Raw genomic sequence first — 9,456 nt, 5'->3', positions numbered from 1 at the left:
CGTTGAATCCTACGTCAGAACGGCCCCGGCAGCGTGAATGTCTCGGGCCGTCGAGGTCTGCTGCTTTGTCATAAAAGGGAGTTTCGAAGGGCATGTCATAGGTGCGATCATACCAGCACTAATGCACCGGATCCCATCAGAACTCCGCAGTTAAGCGTGCTTGGGCGAGAGTAGTACTAGGATGGGTGACCCCCTGGGAAGTCCTCGTGTTGCACCCTTTTTATTTTTTGCCCGCTTTTTTATTTTTTGATAATATTTATTTTTAATTTTTCGGTCTTTTGGCTTTTCCTCTTCGGATAATTTTTTTCCCCCGACAATAAACTGAGTCCGGAGACTGGCGGTGCCATGCCGCATAGCGGGACCAGCGCGTTGAATCCTACGCCAGAACGGCCCCGGCAGCGCGAATGTCTCGGGCCGTCGAGGTCTGCTGCTTTGTCATAAAAGGGAGTTTCGAAGGGCATGTCATGGGTGCGATCATACCAGCACTAATGCACCGGATCCCATCAGAACTCCGCAGTTAAGCGTGCTTGGGCGAAAGTAGTACTAGGATGGGTGACCCCCTGGGAAGTCCTCGTGTTGCACCCTTTTTATTTTTTGCCCGCTTTTTTATTTTTTGATAATATTTATTTTTAATTTTTCGGCTTTTGGCTTTTCCTCTTCGGATAATTTTTTTTTTCCGAAAATAAACTGAGTCCGGAGACTGGCGGTGCCATGCCGCATAGCGGAACAGCGCGTTGAATCCTACGCCAGAACGGCCCCGGCAGCGCGAATGTCTCGTGCCGTCGCGGTCTGCTGCTTTGTCATAAAAGGGTGTTTCGAAGGGCATGTCATGGGCGCGATCTTACCAGCACTAATGCACCGGATCCCATCATAACTCCGCAGTTAAGCGTGCTTGGGCGAGAGAAGTACTAGGATGGGTGACCCCCTGGGAAGTCCTCGTGTTGCACCCTTTTTATTTTTTGCCCGCTTTTTTATTTTTTGATAATATTTATTTTTAATTTTTGGCTTTTGGCTTTTCCTCCTCGGATAATTTTTTTCCCTCGAAAATAAACTGAGTCCGGAGACTCGCGGTGCCATGCCGCATAGCGGAACAGCGCGTTGAAACCTACGCCAGAACAGCCCCGGCAGCGCGAATGTCTCGGGCCGTCGAGGTCTGCTGCTTTGTCATAAAAGGGAGTTTCGAAGGGCATATCATGGGTGCGATCATACCAGCACTAATGCACCGGATCCCATCAGAACTCCGCAGTTAAGCGTGCTTGGGCGAGAGTAGTACTAGGATGGGTGGCCCCCTGGGAAGTCCTCGTGTTGCACCCCTTTTATTTTTTGCCCGCTTTTTTATTTTTTGATAACATTTATTTTTAATTTTTCGGCTTTTGGCTTTTCCTCTTCGGATAATTTTTTTCCCCCGAAAATAAACTGAGTCCGGAGACTCGCGGTGCCATGCCGCATAGCGGAACAGCGCGTTGAATCCTACGCCAGAACGGCCCCGGCAGCGCGAATGTCTCGGGCCGTCGAGGTCTGCTGCTTTGTCATAAAAGGTTGTTTCGATGGGCATGTCATGGGTGCGATCATACCAGCACTAATGCACCGGATCCCATCAGAACTCCGCAGTTAAGCGTGCTTGGGCGAGAGTAGTACTAGGATGGGTGACCCCCTGGGAAGTCCTCGTGTTGCACCCCTTTTATTTTTTGCCCGCATTTTTATTTTTTGATAATATTTATTTTTAATTTTTTGGCTTTTGGCTTTTCCTCTTCGGATAATTTTTTTCCCCCCGAAAATAAACTGAGTCCGGAGACTGGCGGCGCCATGCCGCATAGCGGAACAGCGCGTTGAATCATACGCCAGAACGGCCCCGGCAGCGCGAATGTCTCGGGCCGTCGAGGTCTGCTGCTTTGTCTTAAAAGGGAGTTTCGAAGGGCATGTCTTGGGTGCGATCATACCAGCACTAATGCACCGGATCCCATCAGAACTCCGCAGTTAAGCGTGCTTGGGCGAGAGTAGTACTAGGATGGGTGACCCCCTGGGAAGTTCTCGTGTTGCACCCTTTTCATTTTTTGCCCGCTTTTTTATTTTTTGATAATATTTATTTTTAATTTTTCGGTCTTTTGGCTTTTCCTCTTCGGATAATTTTTTTCCTCCGACAATAAACTGAGTCCGGAGACTGGCGGTGCCATGCCGCATAGCGGGACCAGCGCGTTGAATCCTACGCCAGAACGGCCCCGGCAGCGCGAATGTCTCGTGCCGTCGCGGTCTGCTGCTTTGTCATAAAAGGGTGTTTCGAAGGGCATGTCATAGGTGCGATCATACCAGCACTAATGCACCGGATCCCATCAGAACTCCGCAGTTAAGCGTGCTTGGGCGAGAGTAGTACTAGGATGGGTGACCCCCTGGGAAGTTCTCGTGTTGCACCCTTTTTATTTTTTGCCCGCTTTTTTATTTTTTGATAATATTTATTTTTAATTTTTCGGTCTTTTGGCTTTTCCTCTTCGGATAATTTTTTTCCTCCGACAATAAACTGAGTCCGGAGACTGGCGGTGCCATGCCGCATAGCGGGACCGGCGCGTTGAATCCTACGCCAGAACGGCCCCGGTAGCGTGAATGTCTCGGGCCGTCGAGGTCTGCTGCTTTGTCATAAAAGGGAGTTTCGAAGGGCATGTCATAGGTGCGATCATACCAGCACTAATGCACCGGATCCCATCAGAACTCCGCAGTTAAGCGTGCTTGGGCGAGAGTAGTACTAGGATGGGTGACCCCCTGGGAAGTCCTCGTATTGCACCCTTTTTATTTTTTGCCCGCTTTTTTATTTTTTGATAATATTTATTTTTAATTTTTCGGTCTTTTGGCTTTTCCTCTTCGGATAATTTTTTTCCCTCGACAATAAACTGAGTCCGGAGACTGGCGGTGCCATGCCGCATAGCGGGACCAGCGCGTTGAATCCTACGCCAGAACGGCCCCGGCAGCGCGAATGTCTCGGGCCGTCGAGGTCTGCTGCTTTGTCATAAAAGGGAGTTTCGAAGGGCATGTCATGGGTGCGATCATACCAGCACTAATGCACCGGATCCCATCAGAACTCCGCAGTTAAGCGTGCTTGGGCGAAAGTAGTACTAGGATGGGTGACCCCCTGGGAAGTCCTCGTGTTGCACCCTTTTTATTTTTTGCCCGCTTTTTTATTTTTTGATAATATTTATTTTTAATTTTTCGGCTTTTGGCTTTTCCTCTTCGGATAATTTTTTTTTCCCGAAAATAAACTGAGTCCGGAGACTGGCGGTGCCATGCCGCATAGCGGAACAGCGCGTTGAAACCTACGCCAGAACGGCCCCGGCAGCGCGAATGTCTCGGGCCGTCGAGGTCTGCTGCTTTGTCATAAAAGGGAGTTTCGAAGGGCATATCATGGGTGCGATCATACCAGCACTAATGCACCGGATCCCATCAGAACTCCGCAGTTAAGCGTGCTTGGGCGAGAGTAGTACTAGGATGGGTGACCCCCTGGGAAGTCCTCGTGTTGCACCCCTTTTATTTTTTGCCCGCTTTTTTATTTTTTGATAACATTTATTTTTAATTTTTCGGCTTTTGGCTTTTCCTCTTCGGATAATTTTTTTCCCCCGAAAATAAACTGAGTCCGGAGACTCGCGGTGCCATGCCGCATAGCGGAACAGCGCGTTGAATCCTACGCCAGAACGGCCCCGGCAGCGCGAATGTCTCGGGCCGTCGAGGTCTGCTGCTTTGTCATAAAAGGTTGTTTCGATGGGCATGTCATGGATGCGATCATACCAGCACTAATGCACCGGATCCCATCAGAACTCCGCAGTTAAGCGTGCTTGGGCGAGAGTAGTACTAGGATGGGTGACCCCCTGGGAAGTCCTCGTGTTGCACCCCTTTTATTTTTTGCCCGCATTTTTATTTTTTGATAATATTTATTTTTAATTTTTTGGCTTTTGGCTTTTCCTCTTCGGATAATTTTTTTCCCCCCGAAAATAAACTGAGTCCGGAGACTGGCGGCGCCATGCCGCATAGCGGAACAGCGCGTTGAATCATACGCCAGAACGGCCCCGGCAGCGCGAATGTCTCGGGCCGTCGAGGTCTGCTGCTTTGTCTTAAAAGGGAGTTTCGAAGGGCATGTCTTGGTGCGATCATACCAGCACTAATGCACCGGATCCCATCAGAACTCCGCAGTTAAGCGTGCTTGGGCGAGAGTAGTACTAGGATGGGTGACCCCCTGGGAAGTTCTCGTGTTGCACCCTTTTTATTTTTTGCCCTCTTTTTTATTTTTTGATAATATTTATTTTTAATTTTTCGGTCTTTTGGCTTTTCCTCTTCGGATAATTTTTTTCCTCCGACAATAAACTGAGTCCGGAGACTGGCGGTGCCATGCCGCATAGCGGGACCAGCGCGTTGAATCCTACGCCAGAACGGCCCCGGCAGCGTGAATGTCTCGGGCCGTCGAGGTCTGCTGCTTTGTCATAAAAGGGAGTTTCGAAGGGCATGTCATAGGTGCGATCATACCAGCACTAATGCACCGGATCCCATCAGAACTCCGCAGTTAAGCGTGCTTGGGCGAGAGTAGTACTAGGATGGGTGACCCCCTGGGAAGTTCTCGTGTTGCACCCTTTTTATTTTTTGCCCGCTTTTTTATTTTTTGATAATATTTATTTTTAATTTTTCGGTCTTTTGGCTTTTCCTCTTCGGATAATTTTTTTCCTCCGACAATAAACTGAGTCCGGAGACTGGCGGTGCCATGCCGCATAGCGGGACCAGCGCGTTGAATCCTACGCCAGAACGGCCCCGGCAGCGTGAATGTCTCGGGCCGTCGAGGTCTGCTGCTTTGTCATAAAAGGGAGTTTCGAAGGGCATGTCATAGGTGCGATCATACCAGCACTAATGCACCGGATCCCATCAGAACTCCGCAGTTAAGCGTGCTTGGGCGAGAGTAGTACTAGGATGGGTGACCCCCTGGGAAGTCCTCGTGTTGCACCCTTTTTATTTTTTGCCCGCTTTTTTATTTTTTGATAATATTTATTTTTAATTTTTCGGTCTTTTGGCTTTTCCTCTTCGGATAATTTTTTTCCCCCGACAATAAACTGAGTCCGGAGACTGGCGGTGCCATGCCGCATAGCGGGACCAGCGCGTTGAATCCTACGCCAGAACGGCCCCGGCAGCGCGAATGTCTCGGGCCGTCGAGGTCTGCTGCTTTGTCATAAAAGGGAGTTTCGAAGGGCATGTCATGGGTGCGATCATACCAGCACTAATGCACCGGATCCCATCAGAACTCCGCAGTTAAGCGTGCTTGGGCGAAAGTAGTACTAGGATGGGTGACCCCCTGGGAAGTCCTCGTGTTGCACCCTTTTTATTTTTTGCCCGCTTTTTTATTTTTTGATAATATTTATTTTTAATTTTTCGGCTTTTGGCTTTTCCTCTTCGGATAATTTTTTTTTCCCGAAAATAAACTGAGTCCGGAGACTGGCGGTGCCATGCCGCATAGCGGAACAGCGCGTTGAATCCTACGCCAGAACGGCCCCGGCAGCGCGAATGTCTCGTGCCGTCGCGGTCTGCTGCTTTGTCATAAAAGGGTGTTTCGAAGGGCATGTCATGGGCGCGATCTTACCAGCACTAATGCACCGGATCCCATCATAACTCCGCAGTTAAGCGTGCTTGGGCGAGAGAAGTACTAGGATGGGTGACCCCCTGGGAAGTCCTCGTGTTGCACCCTTTTTATTTTTTGCCCGCTTTTTTATTTTTTGATAATATTTATTTTTAATTTTTCGGCTTTTGGCTTTTCCTCCTCGGATAATTTTTTTCCCTCGAAAATAAACTGAGTCCGGAGACTCGCGGTGCCATGCCGCATAGCGGAACAGCGCGTTGAAACCTACGCCAGAACGGCCCCGGCAGCGCGAATGTCTCGGGCCGTCGAGGTCTGCTGCTTTGTCATAAAAGGGAGTTTCGAAGGGCATATCATGGGTGCGATCATACCAGCACTAATGCACCGGATCCCATCAGAACTCCGCAGTTAAGCGTGCTTGGGCGAGAGTAGTACTAGGATGGGTGACCCCCTGGGAAGTCCTCGTGTTGCACCCCTTTTATTTTTTGCCCGCTTTTTTATTTTTTGATAACATTTATTTTTAATTTTTCGGCTTTTGGCTTTTCCTCTTCGGATAATTTTTTTCCCCCGAAAATAAACTGAGTCCGGAGACTCGCGGTGCCATGCCGCATAGCGGAACAGCGCGTTGAATCCTACGCCAGAACGGCCCCGGCAGCGCGAATGTCTCGGGCCGTCGAGGTCTGCTGCTTTGTCATAAAAGGTTGTTTCGATGGGCATGTCATGGGTGCGATCATACCAGCACTAATGCACCGGATCCCATCAGAACTCCGCAGTTAAGCGTGCTTGGGCGAGAGTAGTACTAGGATGGGTGACCCCCTGGGAAGTCCTCGTGTTGCACCCCTTTTATTTTTTGCCCGCATTTTTATTTTTTGATAATATTTATTTTTAATTTTTTGGCTTTTGGCTTTTCCTCTTCGGATAATTTTTTTCCCCCCGAAAATAAACTGAGTCCGGAGACTGGCGGCGCCATGCCGCATAGCGGAACAGCGCGTTGAATCATACGCCAGAACGGCCCCGGCAGCGCGAATGTCTCGGGCCGTCGAGGTCTGCTGCTTTGTCTTAAAAGGGAGTTTCGAAGGGCATGTCTTGGGTGCGATCATACCAGCACAAATGCACCGGATCCCATCAGAACTCCGCAGTTAAGCGTGCTTGGGCGAGAGTAGTACTAGGATGGGTGACCCCCTGGGAAGTTCTCGTGTTGCACCCTTTTTATTTTTTGCCCGCTTTTTTATTTTTTGATAATATTTATTTTTAATTTTTCGGTCTTTTGGCTTTTCCTCTTCGGATAATTTTTTTCCTCCGACAATAAACTGAGTCCGGAGACTGGCGGTGCCATGCCGCATAGCGGGACCAGCGCGTTGAATCCTACGCTAGAACGGCCCCGGCAGCGTGAATGTCTCGGGCCGTCGAGGTCTGCTGCTTTGTCATAAAAGGGAGTTTCGAAGGGCATGTCATAGGTGCGATCATACCAGCACTAATGCACCGGATCCCATCAGAACTCCGCAGTTAAGCGTGCTTGGGCGAGAGTAGTACTAGGATGGGTGACCCCCTGGGAAGTTCTCGTGTTGCACCCTTTTTATTTTTTGCCCGCTTTTTTATTTTTTGATAATATTTATTTTTAATTTTTCGGTCTTTTGGCTTTTCCTCTTCGGATAATTTTTTTCCTCCGACAATAAACTGAGTCCGGAGACTGGCGGTGCCATGCCGCATAGCGGGACCAGCGCGTTGAATCCTACGCCAGAACGGCCCCGGCAGCGTGAATGTCTCGGGCCGTCGAGGTCTGCTGCTTTGTCATAAAAGGGAGTTTCGAAGGGCATGTCATAGGTGCGATCATACCAGCACTAATGCACCGGATCCCATCAGAACTCCGCAGTTAAGCGTGCTTGGGCGAGAGTAGTACTAGGATGGGTGACCCCCTGGGAAGTCCTCGTGTTGCACCCTTTTTATTTTTTGCCCGCTTTTTTATTTTTTGATAATATTTATTTTTAATTTTTCGGTCTTTTGGCTTTTCCTCTTCGGATAATTTTTTTCCCCCGACAATAAACTGAGTCCGGAGACTGGCGGTGCCATGCCGCATAGCGGGACCAGCGCGTTGAATCCTACGCCAGAACGGCCCCGGCAGCGCGAATGTCTCGGGCCGTCGAGGTCTGCTGCTTTGTCATAAAAGGGAGTTTCGAAGGGCATGTCATGGGTGCGATCATACCAGCACTAATGCACCGGATCCCATCAGAACTCCGCAGTTAAGCGTGCTTGGGCGAAAGTAGTACTAGGATGGGTGACCCCCTGGGAAGTCCTCGTGTTGCACCCTTTTTATTTTTTGCCCGCTTTTTTATTTTTTGATAATATTTATTTTTAATTTTTCGGCTTTTGGCTTTTCCTCTTCGGATAATTTTTTTTTCCCGAAAATAAACTGAGTCCGGAGACTGGCGGTGCCATGCCGCATAGCGGAACAACGCGTTGAATCCTACGCCAGAACGGCCCCGGCAGCGCGAATGTCTCGTGCCGTCGCGGTCTGCTGCTTTGTCATAAAAGGGTGTTTCGAAGGGCATGTCATGGGCGCGATCTTACCAGCACTAATGCACCGGATCCCATCATAACTCCGCAGTTAAGCGTGCTTGGGCGAGAGAAGTACTAGGATGGGTGACCCCCTGGGAAGTCCTCGTGTTGCACCCTTTTTATTTTTTGCCCGCTTTTTTATTTTTTGATAATATTTATTTTTAATTTTTCGGCTTTTGGCTTTTCCTCCTCGGATAATTTTTTTCCCTCGAAAATAAACTGAGTCCGGAGACTCGCGGTGCCATGCCGCATAGCGGAACAGCGCGTTGAAACCTACGCCAGAACGGCCCCGGCAGCGCGAATGTCTCGGGCCGTCGAGGTCTGCTGCTTTGTCATAAAAGGGAGTTTCGAAGGGCATATCATGGGTGCGATCATACCAGCACTAATGCACCGGATCCCATCAGAACTCCGCAGTTAAGCGTGCTTGGGCGAGAGTAGTACTAGGATGGGTGACCCCCTGGGAAGTCCTCGTGTTGCACCCCTTTTATTTTTTGCCCGCTTTTTTATTTTTTGATAACATTTATTTTTAATTTTTCGGCTTTTGGCTTTTCCTCTTCGGATAATTTTTTTCCCCCGAAAATAAACTGAGTCCGGAGACTCGCGGTGCCATGCCGCATAGCGGAACAGCGCGTTGAATCCTACGCCAGAACGGCCCCGGCAGCGCGAATGTCTCGGGCCGTCGAGGTCTGCTGCTTTGTCATAAAAGGTTGTTTCGATGGGCATGTCATGGGTGCGATCATACCAGCACTAATGCACCGGATCCCATCAGAACTCCGCAGTTAAGCGTGCTTGGGCGAGAGTAGTACTAGGATGGGTGACCCCCTGGGAAGTCCTCGTGTTGCACCCCTTTTATTTTTTGCCCGCATTTTTATTTTTTGATAATATTTATTTTTAATTTTTTGGCTTTTGGCTTTTCCTCTTCGGATAATTTTTTTCCCCCCGAAAATAAACTGAGTCCGGAGACTGGCGGCGCCATGCCGCATAGCGGAACAGCGCGTTGAATCATACGCCAGAACGGCCCCGGCAGCGCGAATGTCTCGGGCCGTCGAGGTCTGCTGCTTTGTCTTAAAAGGGAGTTTCGAAGGGCATGTCTTGGGTGCGATCATACCAGCACTAATGCACCGGATCCCATCAGAACTCCGCAGTTAAGCGTGCTTGGGCGAGAGTAGTACTAGGATGGGTGACCCCCTGGGAAGTTCTCGTGTTGCACCCTTTTTATTTTTTGCCCGCTTTTTTATTTTTTGATAATATTTATTTTTAATTTTTCGGTCTTTTGGCTTTTCCTCTTCGGATAATTTTTTTCC

General features: G+C 49.3%; 23 non-coding genes and 3 pseudogenes across 23 annotated transcripts; all 26 read left to right on the top strand.

Annotated features, from left to right (window-relative positions):
• Positions 1–99: 99 nt before the first annotated feature.
• Positions 100–218, top strand: LOC149765296 (5S ribosomal RNA). Its single transcript, XR_016402220.1, has one exon. It is a non-coding gene; the product is annotated as a 5S ribosomal RNA (ribosomal RNA).
• Positions 219–466: 248 nt separating this feature from the next.
• On the top strand, positions 467–585 carry LOC149765295 (5S ribosomal RNA). Its single transcript, XR_016403536.1, has one exon. It is a non-coding gene; the product is annotated as a 5S ribosomal RNA (ribosomal RNA).
• Positions 586–831: 246 nt separating this feature from the next.
• Positions 832–950, top strand: LOC149765294 (5S ribosomal RNA; annotated as a pseudogene).
• A 245-nt stretch (positions 951–1,195) lies between these two features.
• Positions 1,196–1,314, top strand: LOC149765293 (5S ribosomal RNA). Its single transcript, XR_016401239.1, has one exon. It is a non-coding gene; the product is annotated as a 5S ribosomal RNA (ribosomal RNA).
• A 246-nt stretch (positions 1,315–1,560) lies between these two features.
• On the top strand, positions 1,561–1,679 carry LOC149765292 (5S ribosomal RNA). The gene has a single exon (XR_016411325.1). It is a non-coding gene; the product is annotated as a 5S ribosomal RNA (ribosomal RNA).
• Positions 1,680–1,926: 247 nt separating this feature from the next.
• Positions 1,927–2,045, top strand: LOC149765291 (5S ribosomal RNA). The gene has a single exon (XR_016411956.1). It is a non-coding gene; the product is annotated as a 5S ribosomal RNA (ribosomal RNA).
• A 248-nt stretch (positions 2,046–2,293) lies between these two features.
• On the top strand, positions 2,294–2,412 carry LOC149765290 (5S ribosomal RNA). Its single transcript, XR_016400868.1, has one exon. It is a non-coding gene; the product is annotated as a 5S ribosomal RNA (ribosomal RNA).
• Positions 2,413–2,660: 248 nt separating this feature from the next.
• On the top strand, positions 2,661–2,779 carry LOC149765289 (5S ribosomal RNA). The gene has a single exon (XR_016401900.1). It is a non-coding gene; the product is annotated as a 5S ribosomal RNA (ribosomal RNA).
• A 248-nt stretch (positions 2,780–3,027) lies between these two features.
• Positions 3,028–3,146, top strand: LOC149765288 (5S ribosomal RNA). The gene has a single exon (XR_016403535.1). It is a non-coding gene; the product is annotated as a 5S ribosomal RNA (ribosomal RNA).
• Positions 3,147–3,392: 246 nt separating this feature from the next.
• On the top strand, positions 3,393–3,511 carry LOC149765287 (5S ribosomal RNA). Its single transcript, XR_016411324.1, has one exon. It is a non-coding gene; the product is annotated as a 5S ribosomal RNA (ribosomal RNA).
• Positions 3,512–3,757: 246 nt separating this feature from the next.
• Positions 3,758–3,876, top strand: LOC149765286 (5S ribosomal RNA). The gene has a single exon (XR_016402067.1). It is a non-coding gene; the product is annotated as a 5S ribosomal RNA (ribosomal RNA).
• Positions 3,877–4,122: 246 nt separating this feature from the next.
• On the top strand, positions 4,123–4,241 carry LOC149765285 (5S ribosomal RNA). The gene has a single exon (XR_016400820.1). It is a non-coding gene; the product is annotated as a 5S ribosomal RNA (ribosomal RNA).
• A 248-nt stretch (positions 4,242–4,489) lies between these two features.
• LOC149765284 (5S ribosomal RNA) lies at positions 4,490–4,608 on the top strand. The gene has a single exon (XR_016400867.1). It is a non-coding gene; the product is annotated as a 5S ribosomal RNA (ribosomal RNA).
• A 248-nt stretch (positions 4,609–4,856) lies between these two features.
• Positions 4,857–4,975, top strand: LOC149765283 (5S ribosomal RNA). Its single transcript, XR_016402219.1, has one exon. It is a non-coding gene; the product is annotated as a 5S ribosomal RNA (ribosomal RNA).
• Positions 4,976–5,223: 248 nt separating this feature from the next.
• Positions 5,224–5,342, top strand: LOC149765282 (5S ribosomal RNA). The gene has a single exon (XR_016403534.1). It is a non-coding gene; the product is annotated as a 5S ribosomal RNA (ribosomal RNA).
• A 246-nt stretch (positions 5,343–5,588) lies between these two features.
• On the top strand, positions 5,589–5,707 carry LOC149765281 (5S ribosomal RNA; annotated as a pseudogene).
• Positions 5,708–5,953: 246 nt separating this feature from the next.
• LOC149765280 (5S ribosomal RNA) lies at positions 5,954–6,072 on the top strand. Its single transcript, XR_016411323.1, has one exon. It is a non-coding gene; the product is annotated as a 5S ribosomal RNA (ribosomal RNA).
• A 246-nt stretch (positions 6,073–6,318) lies between these two features.
• Positions 6,319–6,437, top strand: LOC149765279 (5S ribosomal RNA). The gene has a single exon (XR_016411322.1). It is a non-coding gene; the product is annotated as a 5S ribosomal RNA (ribosomal RNA).
• Positions 6,438–6,684: 247 nt separating this feature from the next.
• Positions 6,685–6,803, top strand: LOC149765278 (5S ribosomal RNA). The gene has a single exon (XR_016412477.1). It is a non-coding gene; the product is annotated as a 5S ribosomal RNA (ribosomal RNA).
• A 248-nt stretch (positions 6,804–7,051) lies between these two features.
• On the top strand, positions 7,052–7,170 carry LOC149765277 (5S ribosomal RNA). The gene has a single exon (XR_016400866.1). It is a non-coding gene; the product is annotated as a 5S ribosomal RNA (ribosomal RNA).
• Positions 7,171–7,418: 248 nt separating this feature from the next.
• On the top strand, positions 7,419–7,537 carry LOC149765276 (5S ribosomal RNA). The gene has a single exon (XR_016402218.1). It is a non-coding gene; the product is annotated as a 5S ribosomal RNA (ribosomal RNA).
• Positions 7,538–7,785: 248 nt separating this feature from the next.
• LOC149765275 (5S ribosomal RNA) lies at positions 7,786–7,904 on the top strand. Its single transcript, XR_016403533.1, has one exon. It is a non-coding gene; the product is annotated as a 5S ribosomal RNA (ribosomal RNA).
• Positions 7,905–8,150: 246 nt separating this feature from the next.
• Positions 8,151–8,269, top strand: LOC149765274 (5S ribosomal RNA; annotated as a pseudogene).
• Positions 8,270–8,515: 246 nt separating this feature from the next.
• LOC149765273 (5S ribosomal RNA) lies at positions 8,516–8,634 on the top strand. The gene has a single exon (XR_016411321.1). It is a non-coding gene; the product is annotated as a 5S ribosomal RNA (ribosomal RNA).
• Positions 8,635–8,880: 246 nt separating this feature from the next.
• On the top strand, positions 8,881–8,999 carry LOC149765272 (5S ribosomal RNA). The gene has a single exon (XR_016411320.1). It is a non-coding gene; the product is annotated as a 5S ribosomal RNA (ribosomal RNA).
• A 247-nt stretch (positions 9,000–9,246) lies between these two features.
• LOC149765271 (5S ribosomal RNA) lies at positions 9,247–9,365 on the top strand. Its single transcript, XR_016411844.1, has one exon. It is a non-coding gene; the product is annotated as a 5S ribosomal RNA (ribosomal RNA).
• The last annotated feature ends 91 nt before the right edge of the window (positions 9,366–9,456 follow it).

This window comes from Phoenix dactylifera, chromosome 4 (assembly GCF_051530095.1).
Source record: "Phoenix dactylifera cultivar Ajwa chromosome 4, Ajwa_hap1_PhDact_Kaust_v1.1, whole genome shotgun sequence".
Lineage (NCBI taxonomy): Eukaryota > Viridiplantae > Streptophyta > Magnoliopsida > Arecales > Arecaceae > Phoenix > Phoenix dactylifera.
This window is presented reverse-complemented; position numbering and strand designations above follow the sequence as displayed.